Here is a 13,981-nt window from a genome sequence, read left to right as displayed (position 1 = left end):
CAAGCCGCTTTGTGTGTGTGTGAGTGTGTGTGTGTGTGACTCCGATGGAGTTTTTTTTCTCTCTTGCCATTAAAGGGTTTGAAATAGTATTAACACGTGCTTATGCTTAAAACAGCTGGAAAAGGTTGATTTAGAATTGTACGTCTTGGCATGTCGGATTTCTTTAGATTTCTAAAACTTAACCGACTCGATTTCAACTCTGTTAAAGCTAGCTACACTACTTAATATTTCAGCTGCAGTTGATTGATCGTCTCAGAAATACAACAGAGCAGGGACTATATATCTTCTCACATTGTCATCAGAGCAGTTTAAAGATGGTAACCTTGCAGAGGGTAAAATAGGGAGGAGTGCAGCTTGTGGCCGGCAGCCCTTCAAATAACAGCTCGCTGTGGGCTGTTCATTTTAGTTCCATTACTCTCTTGCAACAATGTAGATGATTGATTGATGATTGCGACAGCTTCACATTAAAATCGATCTGATGTTTAGTCAGTTGAACGCTTCTATTCAAACTGGCAACAGTTAGGAATGTTTGATTGTTATTAGCAACTTAATGTACGGCTTTAGGAGATTAGAGAACAGCCAGGTTGATATCAATACGATAAAATGTTTCCTGTCTTGTGTGTGAAATTAGTAAGAATCCAGCCCAGGAATGGAAAAAGAGAATTATAATATTCAGAGGTAAAAGAATGTATAAATTGCATGGCTATTGATAAAAAACTCAGAAATGGGTTTTGATTTGATGAGAATCTTATAAGGATTACAACTTTGACCTGTTATGTCTTTATGCCAATTAGCCCGGAGGTCTAAACCCACTCCTCCAATGCCCTCAGCAGTTTGAAAAGAAGAGAAATGCGACAAGTCCCAATCAATCAATCGGCAGGCAGCAGGAGGTTGGGAGATTGTTTTGCATTGCTTCAGTTTGTTTCTTCCTGGGATTTTTCTTCTCTTGACAGGAGGTGCCGCGAGCATACCGACAGTTGAAAGAGGAGTCACATTCTTTCAGCACAGATTCCCCCATCCCTCCTTTGTTCAAAGTTTGTGTTTGTTTGAGGGGCTTTCCTCACCTTGAACTCTTTTCTTAGATAAGTAGACTCAACCAACCCACAGACAGGGCGAGGCTCGGAAAACTGCCATCTCATTGGTCTTCTCTGGCACAAAATGCAATACTCAAGATTTCATTCATGTTATCGGAGAAAAAAGTCTCACTTTGACTGAGTGATAGATGAGTGGCAGAAGTCACTTGTTTCCATTCGTACATAAAAGGGTCTGTGGTCACTTTCTGTTGTCATAACGTCGGACCAGCGTTAGCATGTGGGCTATTTTATTGGCTTCTTTCACTATAACCCAGTGTCATGTGGTTTCTGCCAGAATGAAAGTACACCGAAGAACTGTCCCGTGTTAATGGGAGGGAACAATCCTCATGAAAACTTGATTGAAGTTGTCTGACTTAAGGAGAGAAGCCCTCTTGTAAAAAGCCACTAAGCCCTCAGTTCTGCGTGACTACCGGCCAACCCCCTTTAAATCTTGGAAAGGATGGGAGTCGAACATTCCAGCCGGCGTATCCCCCCCTCCCCCCCCCCCCCTCCTTGGCAATCTTTTCAGAATTAAAAGACAAATTTGGGTCCCGGATCCTTTCCCTGGGAGTTCTATTTGTCTTGTATCAAGGGTTAAGAAAATAACCTCCTGTCTTTACCTCAGCGAGGGTCTCGGGGGTCAGGGGAGGGGTGAGAGGGGGGGCTGGGGCACATTCATCCCCAGGTTATTGTTACAGTAGAAAAGCAGCATGGGGATGCTTACAATGGAGCTGTAGAGTGAAGACTCTCTTCTGCTCCACCGAGGGGTTTGTTCACAGTGAGAGATCTACAGAAAGCCTTCTTTTTTCGACAAAGCCGTGGGGGTGAATGTGGAAATTGAGGCTACCTGTAGCATGAAACGGCTCAGGCATTATGCATGCTGCCGGTCTGCCACCCTCAGGGGAAGGGGAGTGCAGGCTGCTGCTGATGGAGACTTGGCCGCGGAGCCTAAAAAGCACATCTGGTACAAGTTGTGTGTGGATTTTTAACTTTCTTTTTTTTTTATCTTTTTTTTTCTCAAGAGCTCAGATGGTTTTGAATTGCTTTTTTTGAAAAGAAGAAAAAAAAACTACAAAAAATAATACTAAAAAATAGTAGGTTTAGGGAACTGTTTTTTAACTTTCCCTTTGGGGTGATTGTTCTTGCTGTTTCAGTTGCTCAGCGGCTCATGGAAACAGAGAACCTGCATGAAACCGAACATAGATGAAGCTGCAGATCTCTACAATAAAACTTGTAAAAGTAAAGAAAAAAAAAACACATTCAACCATGTCCAGCTTATGTAATGAGTCCCAAACAGGTGATGTAAGCGTGGGCAGCAACTCTGAGCTCTGGCCTGGCTCCAGTTGACGTTGGCCATGCTCTTCAGGTTCTGTCAACAGGAGACTTTTTTTTAAGCCATTCTCTTTAAGTCGCTCTGTATTGTCTGAAATGACATGCTTGAAATAAAACAACTGTGATGGTATACGACAAATGCCTTTCTCCGACTCGCCTGAGCAGCCCACAACAGCACAAGGAGCTTTTTCTGGCAGTGCCCAGTGTCTGTTGACTCACCCAAATGCACTTTGCCAGCTATTCATACCTTTTTCCCACTCTCATTTTATTTCAACAGCAAATCGGGTGAGAAATTCAAGGCTTAAACAAGACTTTGACTTCATTGACCCCAAACTACAGAGAACATTACACATTGCTTCTCCACCTGGTGAGAACCATATGGATTGAATATGCCTATTTAGTGTACAAATAGCATACATTAGTTATGACATCTATCTATCTATCTATCTATCTATCTATCTATCTATCTATCTATCTATCTATCGATCGATCGATCTATCTATCTATCTATCTATCTATCTATCTATCTATCTATCTATCTATCTATCTATCTATCTATCTATCTATCTATCTATCTATCTATCTATCTATCTATCTATCTATCTATCTATCTATCTATCTATCTATCTATCTATCTATCTATCTATCTATCTATCTATCTATCTATCTATCTATCTATCTTTCTACAGTATATATCTATAGTTATCTGGCAACCTGGTCTTTACTTTTCCCATGTTGTTTGCATAATCTCATACGAAGACAAGGGGAAAGGAATAGAAAACTTTTAGCATCTGCTCAGATATGAATGAACGTCATGTCAAGACCAAGTTAGTGAGAAAGCTTTACAGCTAAGTAAACACTTTCAATAAAAGATATATCACACCATTTACAGTATGTTTTTAAAAACATATTGTAGCTGGGTTTTAAGATTTTTTTTTTTAAATATATTACCGGTAAATGCTCATAACTCTGCACTCACATGATCTGTTGCTTTTGCTGTCTATTTACAGTAATAATGTCAATTGTATATGAATGTACTCAAACACTAAATGTTGTCTTTTTTCACATATCACAACCACAAGCCAAGGTCTCAATGTTACCCATCACGGTGAAGTTCATCATTTTATCCAAATTATTACAATTTCCTTTAACGAAATTTCCTTCAGACCGGACCATTACTGTAAACCATTTATGTGACTAAAGCTATAGTGCGTAACTTGTTCATGTAAATTACAGTAATGTCAGTTACATTCAAGCCATCGCCAAACTAGACACAAAATTGATTACGTCTATCAGCTCTACAAAACTATCTCTGTACTTCTCAGTATGGCAGTGTTCACAAACCGGTGTCACCCTCTGACACTGCTGCAGGAGCTCAGAAAAATCCCAAGATCTTCTTCAGTCGATGATTGTACTGCTGAGAAAGCATCTGTACATATAGCAGAAGGTATAAAATTCATGGGCAATCACTGAATTACCTCGTGTAGATGCACCGACAGTGTTGTTGTAATTAGGCCTACTCAAAATTGAACAAAAGTTACGCAATATAGCTTTAAACGAAATGCATTGGACAAATTCAAGTCGTTTGATTCAAAATTTAGTCACATTGTTAATGCCAAATTACGCAAAAGCAAACAAAGGCTTAGGGTTAGGGGTTACAAACACTAAAGTCCTTGTCTGTCAGCCAACACTGAGCCCATCTCTGCAAACAGCTCATGGAAAAACAAAGTGCCATTCTAAACCAGACACGACAGACTGTCTACAGACGTCTGCTCCAGTGGTGTAGGCCATGATGATGATGATGATGATGATCTAGCAGACAAGAGATTTGTACATCCATTCCCCTGGAGAACCATTGAGGAGCAAAGACTGGAGCCCCGGACTGAAGCCCCTGTCTGGAATGCAATCTGCCTGCCATGTGCCGGCCTCCACGGCTCTGTTTGATATTCAAACAAACACCTGTCAAAAGTCCATGTCTCATCTCACATAGCTCTTGGAAATTGGCAAAAAATCTCAACTTCTTCCTTGTACCGAAAAACAGAGGGGAAGAGGGGCAAAAATTTGGGTTTTATTCTTACCATCTGTGCGTGTGTTATATATAGATTTTTATGGAAGGCTCAGAGGACCAGTTCTACTTTCCACAAGTTAAAATGTCAAAGAATAATAACGCCAGTCAAGGTGCTGCATTCAGTGAGGTGTTTGCACTAAAAATTATTTCAAATTCAATTTGTCCCACCCCCGCCCCCCTCCATCTTTAAAATGAACTGGCACTGCTGATTAAACTGGGTATAGCGGTCACGGTGTAATGACGGCCAAGAGCTTTGGAGGATGTTCTCGGATGGCGGAATAGTCATGGAGCCTCTATCTATGCATGTCCCCCTCCACCTCCTCCTACTCCATGCTGTTTTCCACATCTCTCTCTCTCTCTCTCTCTCTCTCTCTCTCTCTCTCTCTCTCTCTCTCTTTCTCTCTCTCTGTTACTCCTTCACTCACATTGAGATGAAGGGCCTGCTGTATAGGATGACGGGGCGCCGCTTGGCATCCATCCAGGCCCCACATCTGCCTGACTGCTGTTGCTCTCTTTCTTTCTCTTCCTCCCCCCGAAACAGCCCCCAACAGTATTGGTTCAGTTGTCAGCCCATTTCAGGGTTTGTCTCAAGGTCTGCAGATGTGTTTCTCCAAGCAGCAATGATGGACTCTAGCAGAGATCTCGAATGTGAGTGACTAATGGCGTGGAGACATCTCTCAAGGCATTGAGCAATGGATTTTTATCCCATGTCGTTTATCACGTCGCCTGTCAGTGCCAGTATAAATGTCTGATGGAAGGCAAGCACATGCCCATCTTTGAAAACTCAGTTGCTTACTTGATTGATAGATTACTTGAACAGGTAAACGCATGAAAAGCACATGTTCCTGCCAAATATTTGGGAAGGAACAACCACTATAAGTTTTATAGTGCCCTTGTACGATACCTACTTTGGGCCAAGACATACACAAATTTAGACAAGAATACGACAGCTACAAGGCCACCTGCTTTCCCCATGTCAGGCACTGTGGCCCATGCGGACCATCTGTGGAGGCTGTATAACTTTAGTTCTCCTCAGCTTTTTCTCTTCAAAGGGTTTTATGGCATGCGTCTTGCATCTGCCATCAGTGAGGGTTAGAAAGCTTCACTCCTCCGTTGTGTCATCTCAGAAGCCATGGGGACAACCTTGATTTAGTCAATCACACATTTTAGAGGGGACGACCTCAAATTAGCCACGTACACATTAAAATTGATCATAAAATGCCTAAAACAGCATCGATTGTTAGGATTAGTTATGTGCACTGCTTCAATAATGGCTTTTCCACTCTAAGAAATGAATTGGCTATTCCAGTTTTTTAAATGAATTGTCCGTCAGTGAGAAGCAAGATCTGTTGTAATATCTATCCATATACAGTAACTAATATCAGAATTACTTCATGGAACCTCGTGTCCAGGTGCTCGGTATGAGATTTACTTTTTTAATCAAATCTTCCAAGACCGATGCGAAAAACAACGGAGCAACAGCCGAGTGCATTTTTGGGACAATAAACCAAGCGTTGAGTTTGATGTAAAGATGTTCTAACTGGAGAGGGGGGGGGGGGAGAGAGACAGCGAGAGGGAGAGAAAGGTAAAAAGGAACAAGGAACTGGACAATTAGGGACAACTAATCACCAAGTGTGTAGCCAAGCGCATCCCCCCACGCTGGTGCCAGCGCTTGCACTGTGCTTGAACCTGTGCTGAATGCCAACGGCAGATAATTATAAACCCGCAGGGCAGGCCTCCTCTGTGCAGAGAGGGAGGGATGGAGCCTCAGCCAAGCCTGAACTCCTGACCTTCTTCACACACCAAGCGTCTGTTGTGGGCTCCGGGAGGTGCAAGATGGGTCACCACGAGCCGTGAGGCAACTGGGAGAGAACGAGGGAGTGAGAGGGAGAGGGGTGGTAGAGGGCTAAGTGGGAGCTGCTATAGAAGGAAAGGGGGGATGGGTGAGGGAGCCAGGGCAGGGAGGGCGAGGAGGAGGGGGATTTGAGGGAGGAGGTGCTCACTGGAGGGGTCACTTTTTTTGTTGGCATTCTTTTGGTGAGCGCTCCCGACCAATCGGAGGGGAGAAGGAGCCACTTGACAAATCAGAGCGAAACCCTTCGGTGAGAGAAATCCCTTTTGTTATGCCTGTTTGGTTATCTCCTCTCACTTTATCACCATCATTAGGTGGGGGAAATGTGGTCTGCTCAATGCCTTTGTGTACCAAGAGAAGACCTTTGTTTGTACTTGATCGGCTTGTGAAGTTTCCTTAACTTATCATTGCATTGTCACACATTATCAATTGTTAATCATTTAAGTCCTCGATTCTTAATAGTCTTCTAAAAGTCCTGATGTTGCCGATTATTATCCCTTTGAAACAATTAAGGGTTTCGCATTTACAGATTGTTACCAGAAATATTTGAATTGCATTATTGGGTCACTTGAAGACTGTAATCAATTACTTATAATTATTTACATTACTCATTGAAAAAGGAGTTCAGCTTCATCAAAGGCGCATTACAACCACTTCAAAGCCTCCAAAACCACAAGCTACATTTTATAGACTTTCAATGAGTAAAAGAAGAAAATGATATATTGTCATTCAAAAAGCATCCAGTGGTGTTACTTACTAACCGTCAGTATAGCTCACTTTAAGTAAATTACATGCATACATACTAACTGCTCCTTTGTCCTTTGGTTGGGGAGCTGAAGCCAAAAGAGGTAAAAAAAATTTGGGGGAAAGTATCAATACATATGCTGTATATATTTTTTGCAATAAGTGAAAGATGGAGAAATTATTTCGATACGACCCAATCAAATCCACCATAAAATATGTTTTAAAAACGCACACATTGGCTTTCCCGCTAAAGTCTCTTTTTGATCAACCTTAAAAAGTTGACACACATCTTGTCCTGCACCGTTACTTGCTGAATAAGCAATCAAACAAACATTGATTGGGGAAAAGTGCATTGCTAATGTCAGTTCGTAGCTAGAAAGCTAATTAGCCACTCAGCTGCAGCAGAAAACATAATATTAGCCCTATTGACTGACTGCATGTATTGATTGCAAGTCCTGTCCCTCAAAACAGTGACCTGAACAGGGTGGTTGCTGAATGAATCTAACATGAGCAAGCCAGCTATGAAGATCCAACATTACTTAAACAGAGGCTCATTTCTTCTCTTTCAGTGGTGGCATGCCTACAACTCCTGAGCCTTCATGTAACGACCAGAACTGTACTGTTTATGCAAACCAAATAATACAAAGTAGTAAAGTCAATGTCACTGTGACCCATAACAACAACAACAACAACTAAAAGCCCAGAAAAAAATACTCTAAATAAAAAAGGGGTAGAAATCTGGATAAAGTCCCAATCTTAATTTTCCCAAAGCCTCTCTGTGAAGTCAGAAATGTCTGTGGACCACCTTGGCTCATCTGGCCTCCTGCTCTCATCATGAAGATCTCTCTCGCTTTGCACTTTGCCAATTTCCCATGATTGAATGTAATTGGGACCAGATAACCCTCTCTCTCTCTCTCTTTCTCTCTCTCTCTCTCGCTCCTCAGCGGTCTTTGATCACTTCTGACCTGGCTCTGGCTCAGCTCTGACACACTGGCAAGCATTTCTTGGGTGGTTTGTGATTGCTCACAGACAGACCCACGAGATATATTGAGTATTTATGTGTGAGCCTTCAAAAATCCAACATGCTGCAGTGAATATTACAACTTCATTCTCAGGGATTTTTTTGAGACTCTGGGCAACAAGCTATCTCACCGCCCCTGTAAATACATCCATGCGGTTCTGCAATGTGAGTGGTGTGAGTTATTTGTGTGGAGTTGTTTATGCGTGTCTGCGTGCATTTCATGAGCGATGGTCTCTCCGGGGAATAGAACAAGATGTGCCCCAAAGATTTCCCAAATTCGATTCAGGAGATTTGTTAATCCTGTGCAAATTACTGTTGCCGTCTTTCTTTTTCTCCCCGCCGTACTCCTCTTTGAAACTCGTCTTCTGAGGCAATGGCTCCCAGATGGGGAATATTAGACGTAATCACTTCCATTTGCCGGCTCTTTTACTCTCACTGCGAGGTGACATGCCGTCTCCCTCTGACATCTCCTCACAATGGACAATTACCCAGCACTCATCAATCACTTTCCGCCGAGAACTCTGACACCCAAAATCTGGCAGACATCATGCCGGTTCATAATCGAGAGAACTCTACAATCTGCTTATGTGTATGATCGGTGGATATTCAACTCCTTTCTGTGTGAGTGCTCCTACCTATAGTGCTATATATTCTGTGCGCCATTTCAAAACTGTCAAGTGGTTTCAATGTAGCTTTCATAAAGCCTCCTTTTACCTATCGCGTAGACTAGACTTGAGCACGTACACACAGGAGAAGTTGCTTTTGATCTGTACCGTTTGATTCAAATGCTTTGTCAAGGGTATTGGCTCTCTTCCAGCCATTCTGCTGAGAGGAAAACTGTCTGTTAGTGTGCCATATGGAAAAGTTGAACATTTAGACTGACGTGTGGAATTGGAGGTTTCCACCTTTCTACCTTCAGACTATACATTTTTTTCTCTCCATACATATATGTCAAAACCTCTTCTGCTATCAACCCTCTATACATTTTTTAGTACCTTCCTCTTCCTCCTTGTTCTTCTGCCCTCTTGCACAGCCACCCTAACCTCCTACCATCCTTCTCTCACTCTCTCTCTCTCTCTCCTCCCTTCATCCTTCATTCTGTGAGACAGATAATAAAGCAAGCTTTTTCCAGGGCTGACCTGTAATTCACCCCAACCTCCACACCATCCCAAACCACAGACAGAAGGGTGAGTTACAGCCCCAAGATCCAGTGCAGTGCGTAACGGGCCCTGGATCCTGAGCCAGATTTGGGTCCCACAGGGCGACAGGCCCCCGTTGCCGGTCTGCTCTGTTCTGCACAGTGCTGATGGGGTCATGCAGACTCCAAACACAGCGCAGCACACGCAACACCAGTCACACCGCGGTCCCGCTGAAGGAAATTCCTATGGTTTCAGGAGAAATCAAGGATGCAAAGATTGAGGGAAGAAAGCGAAAGAATGTTGAAATGAAAGAATCAGGGAAATCCTGTTTTATTGCGGAGAGACACGTGCAACTGCACTGAGGCCAAAGTGAGTCCTCTCACACATGTGTCCAGAGCACAGCGAATTGACGTTCAATCTAATTCCGGGACACGTGCTCCTTTCTACTTTTTCTCACGACCCTCATTTGACACAGCCACATTCGCTGACCTTTGTATCCGCCGGTTTGGCAAGCAGAAAAATGATAGTTCATGTGAATCACATGTTACAGGAGCACCTGTTTCCAGATAAATCTTCAGATCAAAATGATATACTGTTAGCTTGATCATATGTCTGGAAATGTGGAAATATGATTCCTTGTGCATGCACGCTGTTTTTTTTACTCCCACATGAATTCTTAAATCTATCAGCCCGAGTTTCAGTGTTCCTTTTTTGCTTGAGTAAATCCCAGAATTGAGCATTTAAAGCAGACCGTAGAGTCACATGTCTCTCCAGCCACCTTCATCCCAGAGAGGCTGCAGAGCATTTTGACCCCGGGGTCCCAGGGTTGAGGTGGAGGCCCAGACGGCCCTCACTGGTGGAACCATGAACCGTGTCAGGTCATGTCAGCTCTCTGTTCAGCTCTCCTTACTCCAATGTAAATAAAGCCAGTCTAGCTTGGTTCAACACACCACCAGTACCACTCACCCTCTTTTCTAGGGCTATTAGTTGACATGGTAACAGGAGGGTTAAAGCTTTGAAAGCATTTTCTCATCTTCTGGATTAATATCATAAAAAAGAACTAGCACAAGTAAAGTCAGAGGCATATAAAAAAGCATGTGAGTACTAGTGACTCAGTAACTCAGTGACTCAGTGATATATTATATAATAGCTAGCTTTAGTATGCTTATATTAGCCACAATAAGAATATGTTTATACCAGAACAAGAAAGCCTGCAGCAGCAGCATTTTCTACATGAGGAATATCTCCAAAGGTTATTACATACACTTGCTCAAATCGAAAACTATGTTTGCTTTTAGGTACAACCTTTATGACATTGTTGGACCCAGAATGAACGTTTAGCAGAATAACCAGAAATATTGTCTTTTTTAGTCAAGGCGTTCTTTGAGACAGAGATTAGGGTGTGATAGGCTAGTAGTTAGTAGTTAGTAGTAATGGCTCATGTATCCTTGAGCCGTTAGCCTCAATCAAAGACGAGCAGCAGGGGATAAAGAGGTCTGGAAATCTAATCTTTTTAAACTTAATTCCAGCAGGATACATTGGCCCTTTTCGCAACATGTGAAAAGTCCAATTCAAGCTTCTCCTCCATCCCAAAGAACATTCCATTTCAACCGGGCACATCTGCCCAAAGTAAGTGAAGAGGAGAGAGGCCTGGTCCCAAGAGGTCATAGATTGTTGAGGCAGACCCAGTTCGGACAGGGAATTAAGTGCAGGCAGAAGCTCCCCTAAAGACTCTTATGGTCTGTGTGTTTCTCCCAGAGTTTAACCCTCTCACCTCTTCTCATCGGCCGCTCTTTTATTCAGTAGGCTGATTTATTGGAGTTCACAAGGGAGAAAAAAGCATAGCGCAGCCATCAGACTTCCCTGTGATAAATGACCCACGCCGCTGTCTCCAACTCAAGTGGGACCTACAGTTCCAATGGGCGAGAACGGGCATTTGTGATGTGTGCACAAACGGGTGCGTTCACTTGTGCGTTAACTCGGGTCATGTATGCATTATTTTCTTTGCATACAAAGTGCTGTTGACAGAGGGAGCAATTGCAAGCAAAGCCTGAATTTATGTAAAAAAGAAAAAGTAAAGAAAATATGATCAACACATGATACTTACTATTTTGATAGGATTTTTTTCACTGTCTTTAACTACAAATTTATGGTTGTATCTATTTCTCTTTCAACTCACCCACCCCCCACCCCCACCCCACCCCACCAACACACACACACACACACACACACACACACACACACACACACACACACACACACACACACACACACACACATCCCTGGCCGTGCCCCTGGCTGCCCCGATGCAACACAGCCCCTCTTCTCCCCAAACGAAAATTCTTTGGAAAGTCATTTTATATCACCCTTTGACTGTGCATTGAACTGTAAAACCACCCCATTGGAAACAAAATAAAAGGATAGGAGAGGGAGAGAAGGGGGGATGGGGCAAGGAGGAGAATTATAATTCTTTGCAGGCCTTTGGTATTAACCCAAACACCAGAGCTGTCAGCAGTTCAGAGAGGGAGGTGCGAGGGGCAAACATTCAGTGTTAATTGGCACTTTGTAAGCTCTGAGCCTTCCTTTTGTGAGAGAAGTGGAAGAGAGAGTGAGGGAGCAAGAGGGGGGAGGAGGAGTGGTCAGCAGAGGGGGGGGGGTGAGGGAGCGAGAGAGGGAGTGAGAGAGAGAGAGAGAGAGACAGCTCTTGTTCTTGTAGGTTTGTTGGGCCTTGTTGAGGGGTGTTTACGGTTCACTTCTTATCCTTTGTTAATTGGGCTCTCTCTCCCCCAGAGAAAAAAAAAGAAGAAGAATTCATATAACCCCCAGCCTGCCACCCATGCTCCCTGTGACTCTCCCCACCATCCCTGAACAGCATGAGAGGGATAAATGACAAGAACATAACGAAAGGATTGTCCTGCCAACGTCATTAAACTCACTTTGGTTTTGTAGATGATGCTCTTCCATTTTGGTTTCGGGGTAAAATTTAAGCTCTCTTGCTTCCGGACCTGTCAAATAAAAAAAAACAAAAAAAAAAAAACAGCAGCATTTGATTTTTGAAGGGCTTCAATGTGTTTTTCCTGCCAACAGATGTGTGCATTACCATTTTCAATCCCCACCCAACAAAAAAAAAACAATCGGATGCCCTTTGTGATAATGGTGATACAGAAGAGCGGGAACGGAGCAAAGTCAGACCATTAGTTACAGGATGTGAAAACAACATTTCTGTCCTTTTCTGGTGGATCCTCTCCTTCCGCCGACGTGTTTGGAGTTATCTGAAATAATTAAAGAGGAAGAGATCACGGAGAGAGAGAAACAGAGAGAGGAAAGAGAAAGAAAGAGAGCGAGACAGAGAAGGGGGGTGAGGGCACCTAAGGGGGGTGTTGTTGGCATGAGGCTGGTACACTCTGTTTCACAGCACCTCTGGCCTCTTTCTGTCTCTCTGTCCCCCTCTCTTTCTCTCTCTCTCTCCCTGTCTCTCTTTCCCCCGCTGAACGATGTAAATAATAATAGTGCCAGTACTAAAAGGACACAGGTGTCAACCATTGTGCTGCTCTGAATGGACCTGGGGGAAGGAGGTCAGGGGTCACAGGGCCACCTCAGCCACCTCTCACACCCACAGTTTTTATTCACACTGACGCTCCCTTTCATAGCCAGCCCCCGCCTCCCTCCCTCTGTCTCCCTCGCTAACTCTCTCCCTTTGTTATCATAGCTCAATGTTTTGTGAAAACTTTTCAGAGGTCATGCGCAAGCTCAGTATTCGGTAGATTAACATTCTTTTCAAAAATGAATCAGCTCGCACAACTACTCTGATCAATAGCTAGTTGAAGGGCCATTAAATAAAGGAAATTACATCACATATTCACGTAAGTTTTATTCACAACATTATGTTACAAGGTAAAACAGTACACTTTTGTATGCGTCACTAGGCCTACTAAACATGTCTAAACCAATCAACTAGTTTGACCTTTTGGGAAATATGCTACACATGTTTAATTAATTTTTGTCCGAGACTAAGATAAGAAGATTAATACCAATCTCTTGTCTGTCTGTGAAATATGTGGCCAGAAACTGCAGTCTGTTAGCTTAGCTTAGCATAAAGACTGGACACAGGAGTAACAAAACAATCTGATTAGCAGAACCTCTCAAACCCTCTGATCAACTTGTTGTACCTCATTGGCTTAATTCATGCAAGGACCAAAGTGTAAGGACAACATTTAAAAACAGGCAACCAATGAGCAGAGACTCAAAGAAGTTACAGGTGTTTATGCTAGAGTAAGCTAAGCTAACAAGCTGCTGCCTCCAGAATACCGTACCTATTGGTTAAAGGTGATTCTCTTTCAAAAATGTCAAACTTTGCCTTTAATGATCAAACAAAATGTGTATATAAAATGTTATGAATGCATATGACTTAAAAACCGTAGGCCTATTAGTTTGGATTTAGATTTAGATTGACCGACAATATTTCAGTATGTTTTTAACTTTAAAGAAATTATAAATTTTTTGCAATCTCTCTTTTTTATTTTCTATTTTACAGACAAAACTGTGATTAGGGTTATACAAAAACACACAAACACATAGGACATCTGTGTTAACTTCATTCACAAACACAATTAACAAGAGCCAGCAACATGCACGATGCGAAGCATGTGTGTAGGCTACATCAAGGCCGCTCTTTCTGCAACGCTCATATTTAACTGATGGATGAAGCAGGACAGAGGTTTATTTGAGCAGTGTCCTTAGCGCTTATGGAGG

This window comes from Ammodytes marinus (genome assembly GCF_949987685.1).
Source record: "Ammodytes marinus genome assembly, chromosome: 8".
NCBI classification, from domain to species: domain Eukaryota; kingdom Metazoa; phylum Chordata; class Actinopteri; order Uranoscopiformes; family Ammodytidae; genus Ammodytes; species Ammodytes marinus.
Note: the sequence above shows the minus strand (reverse complement) of the source record.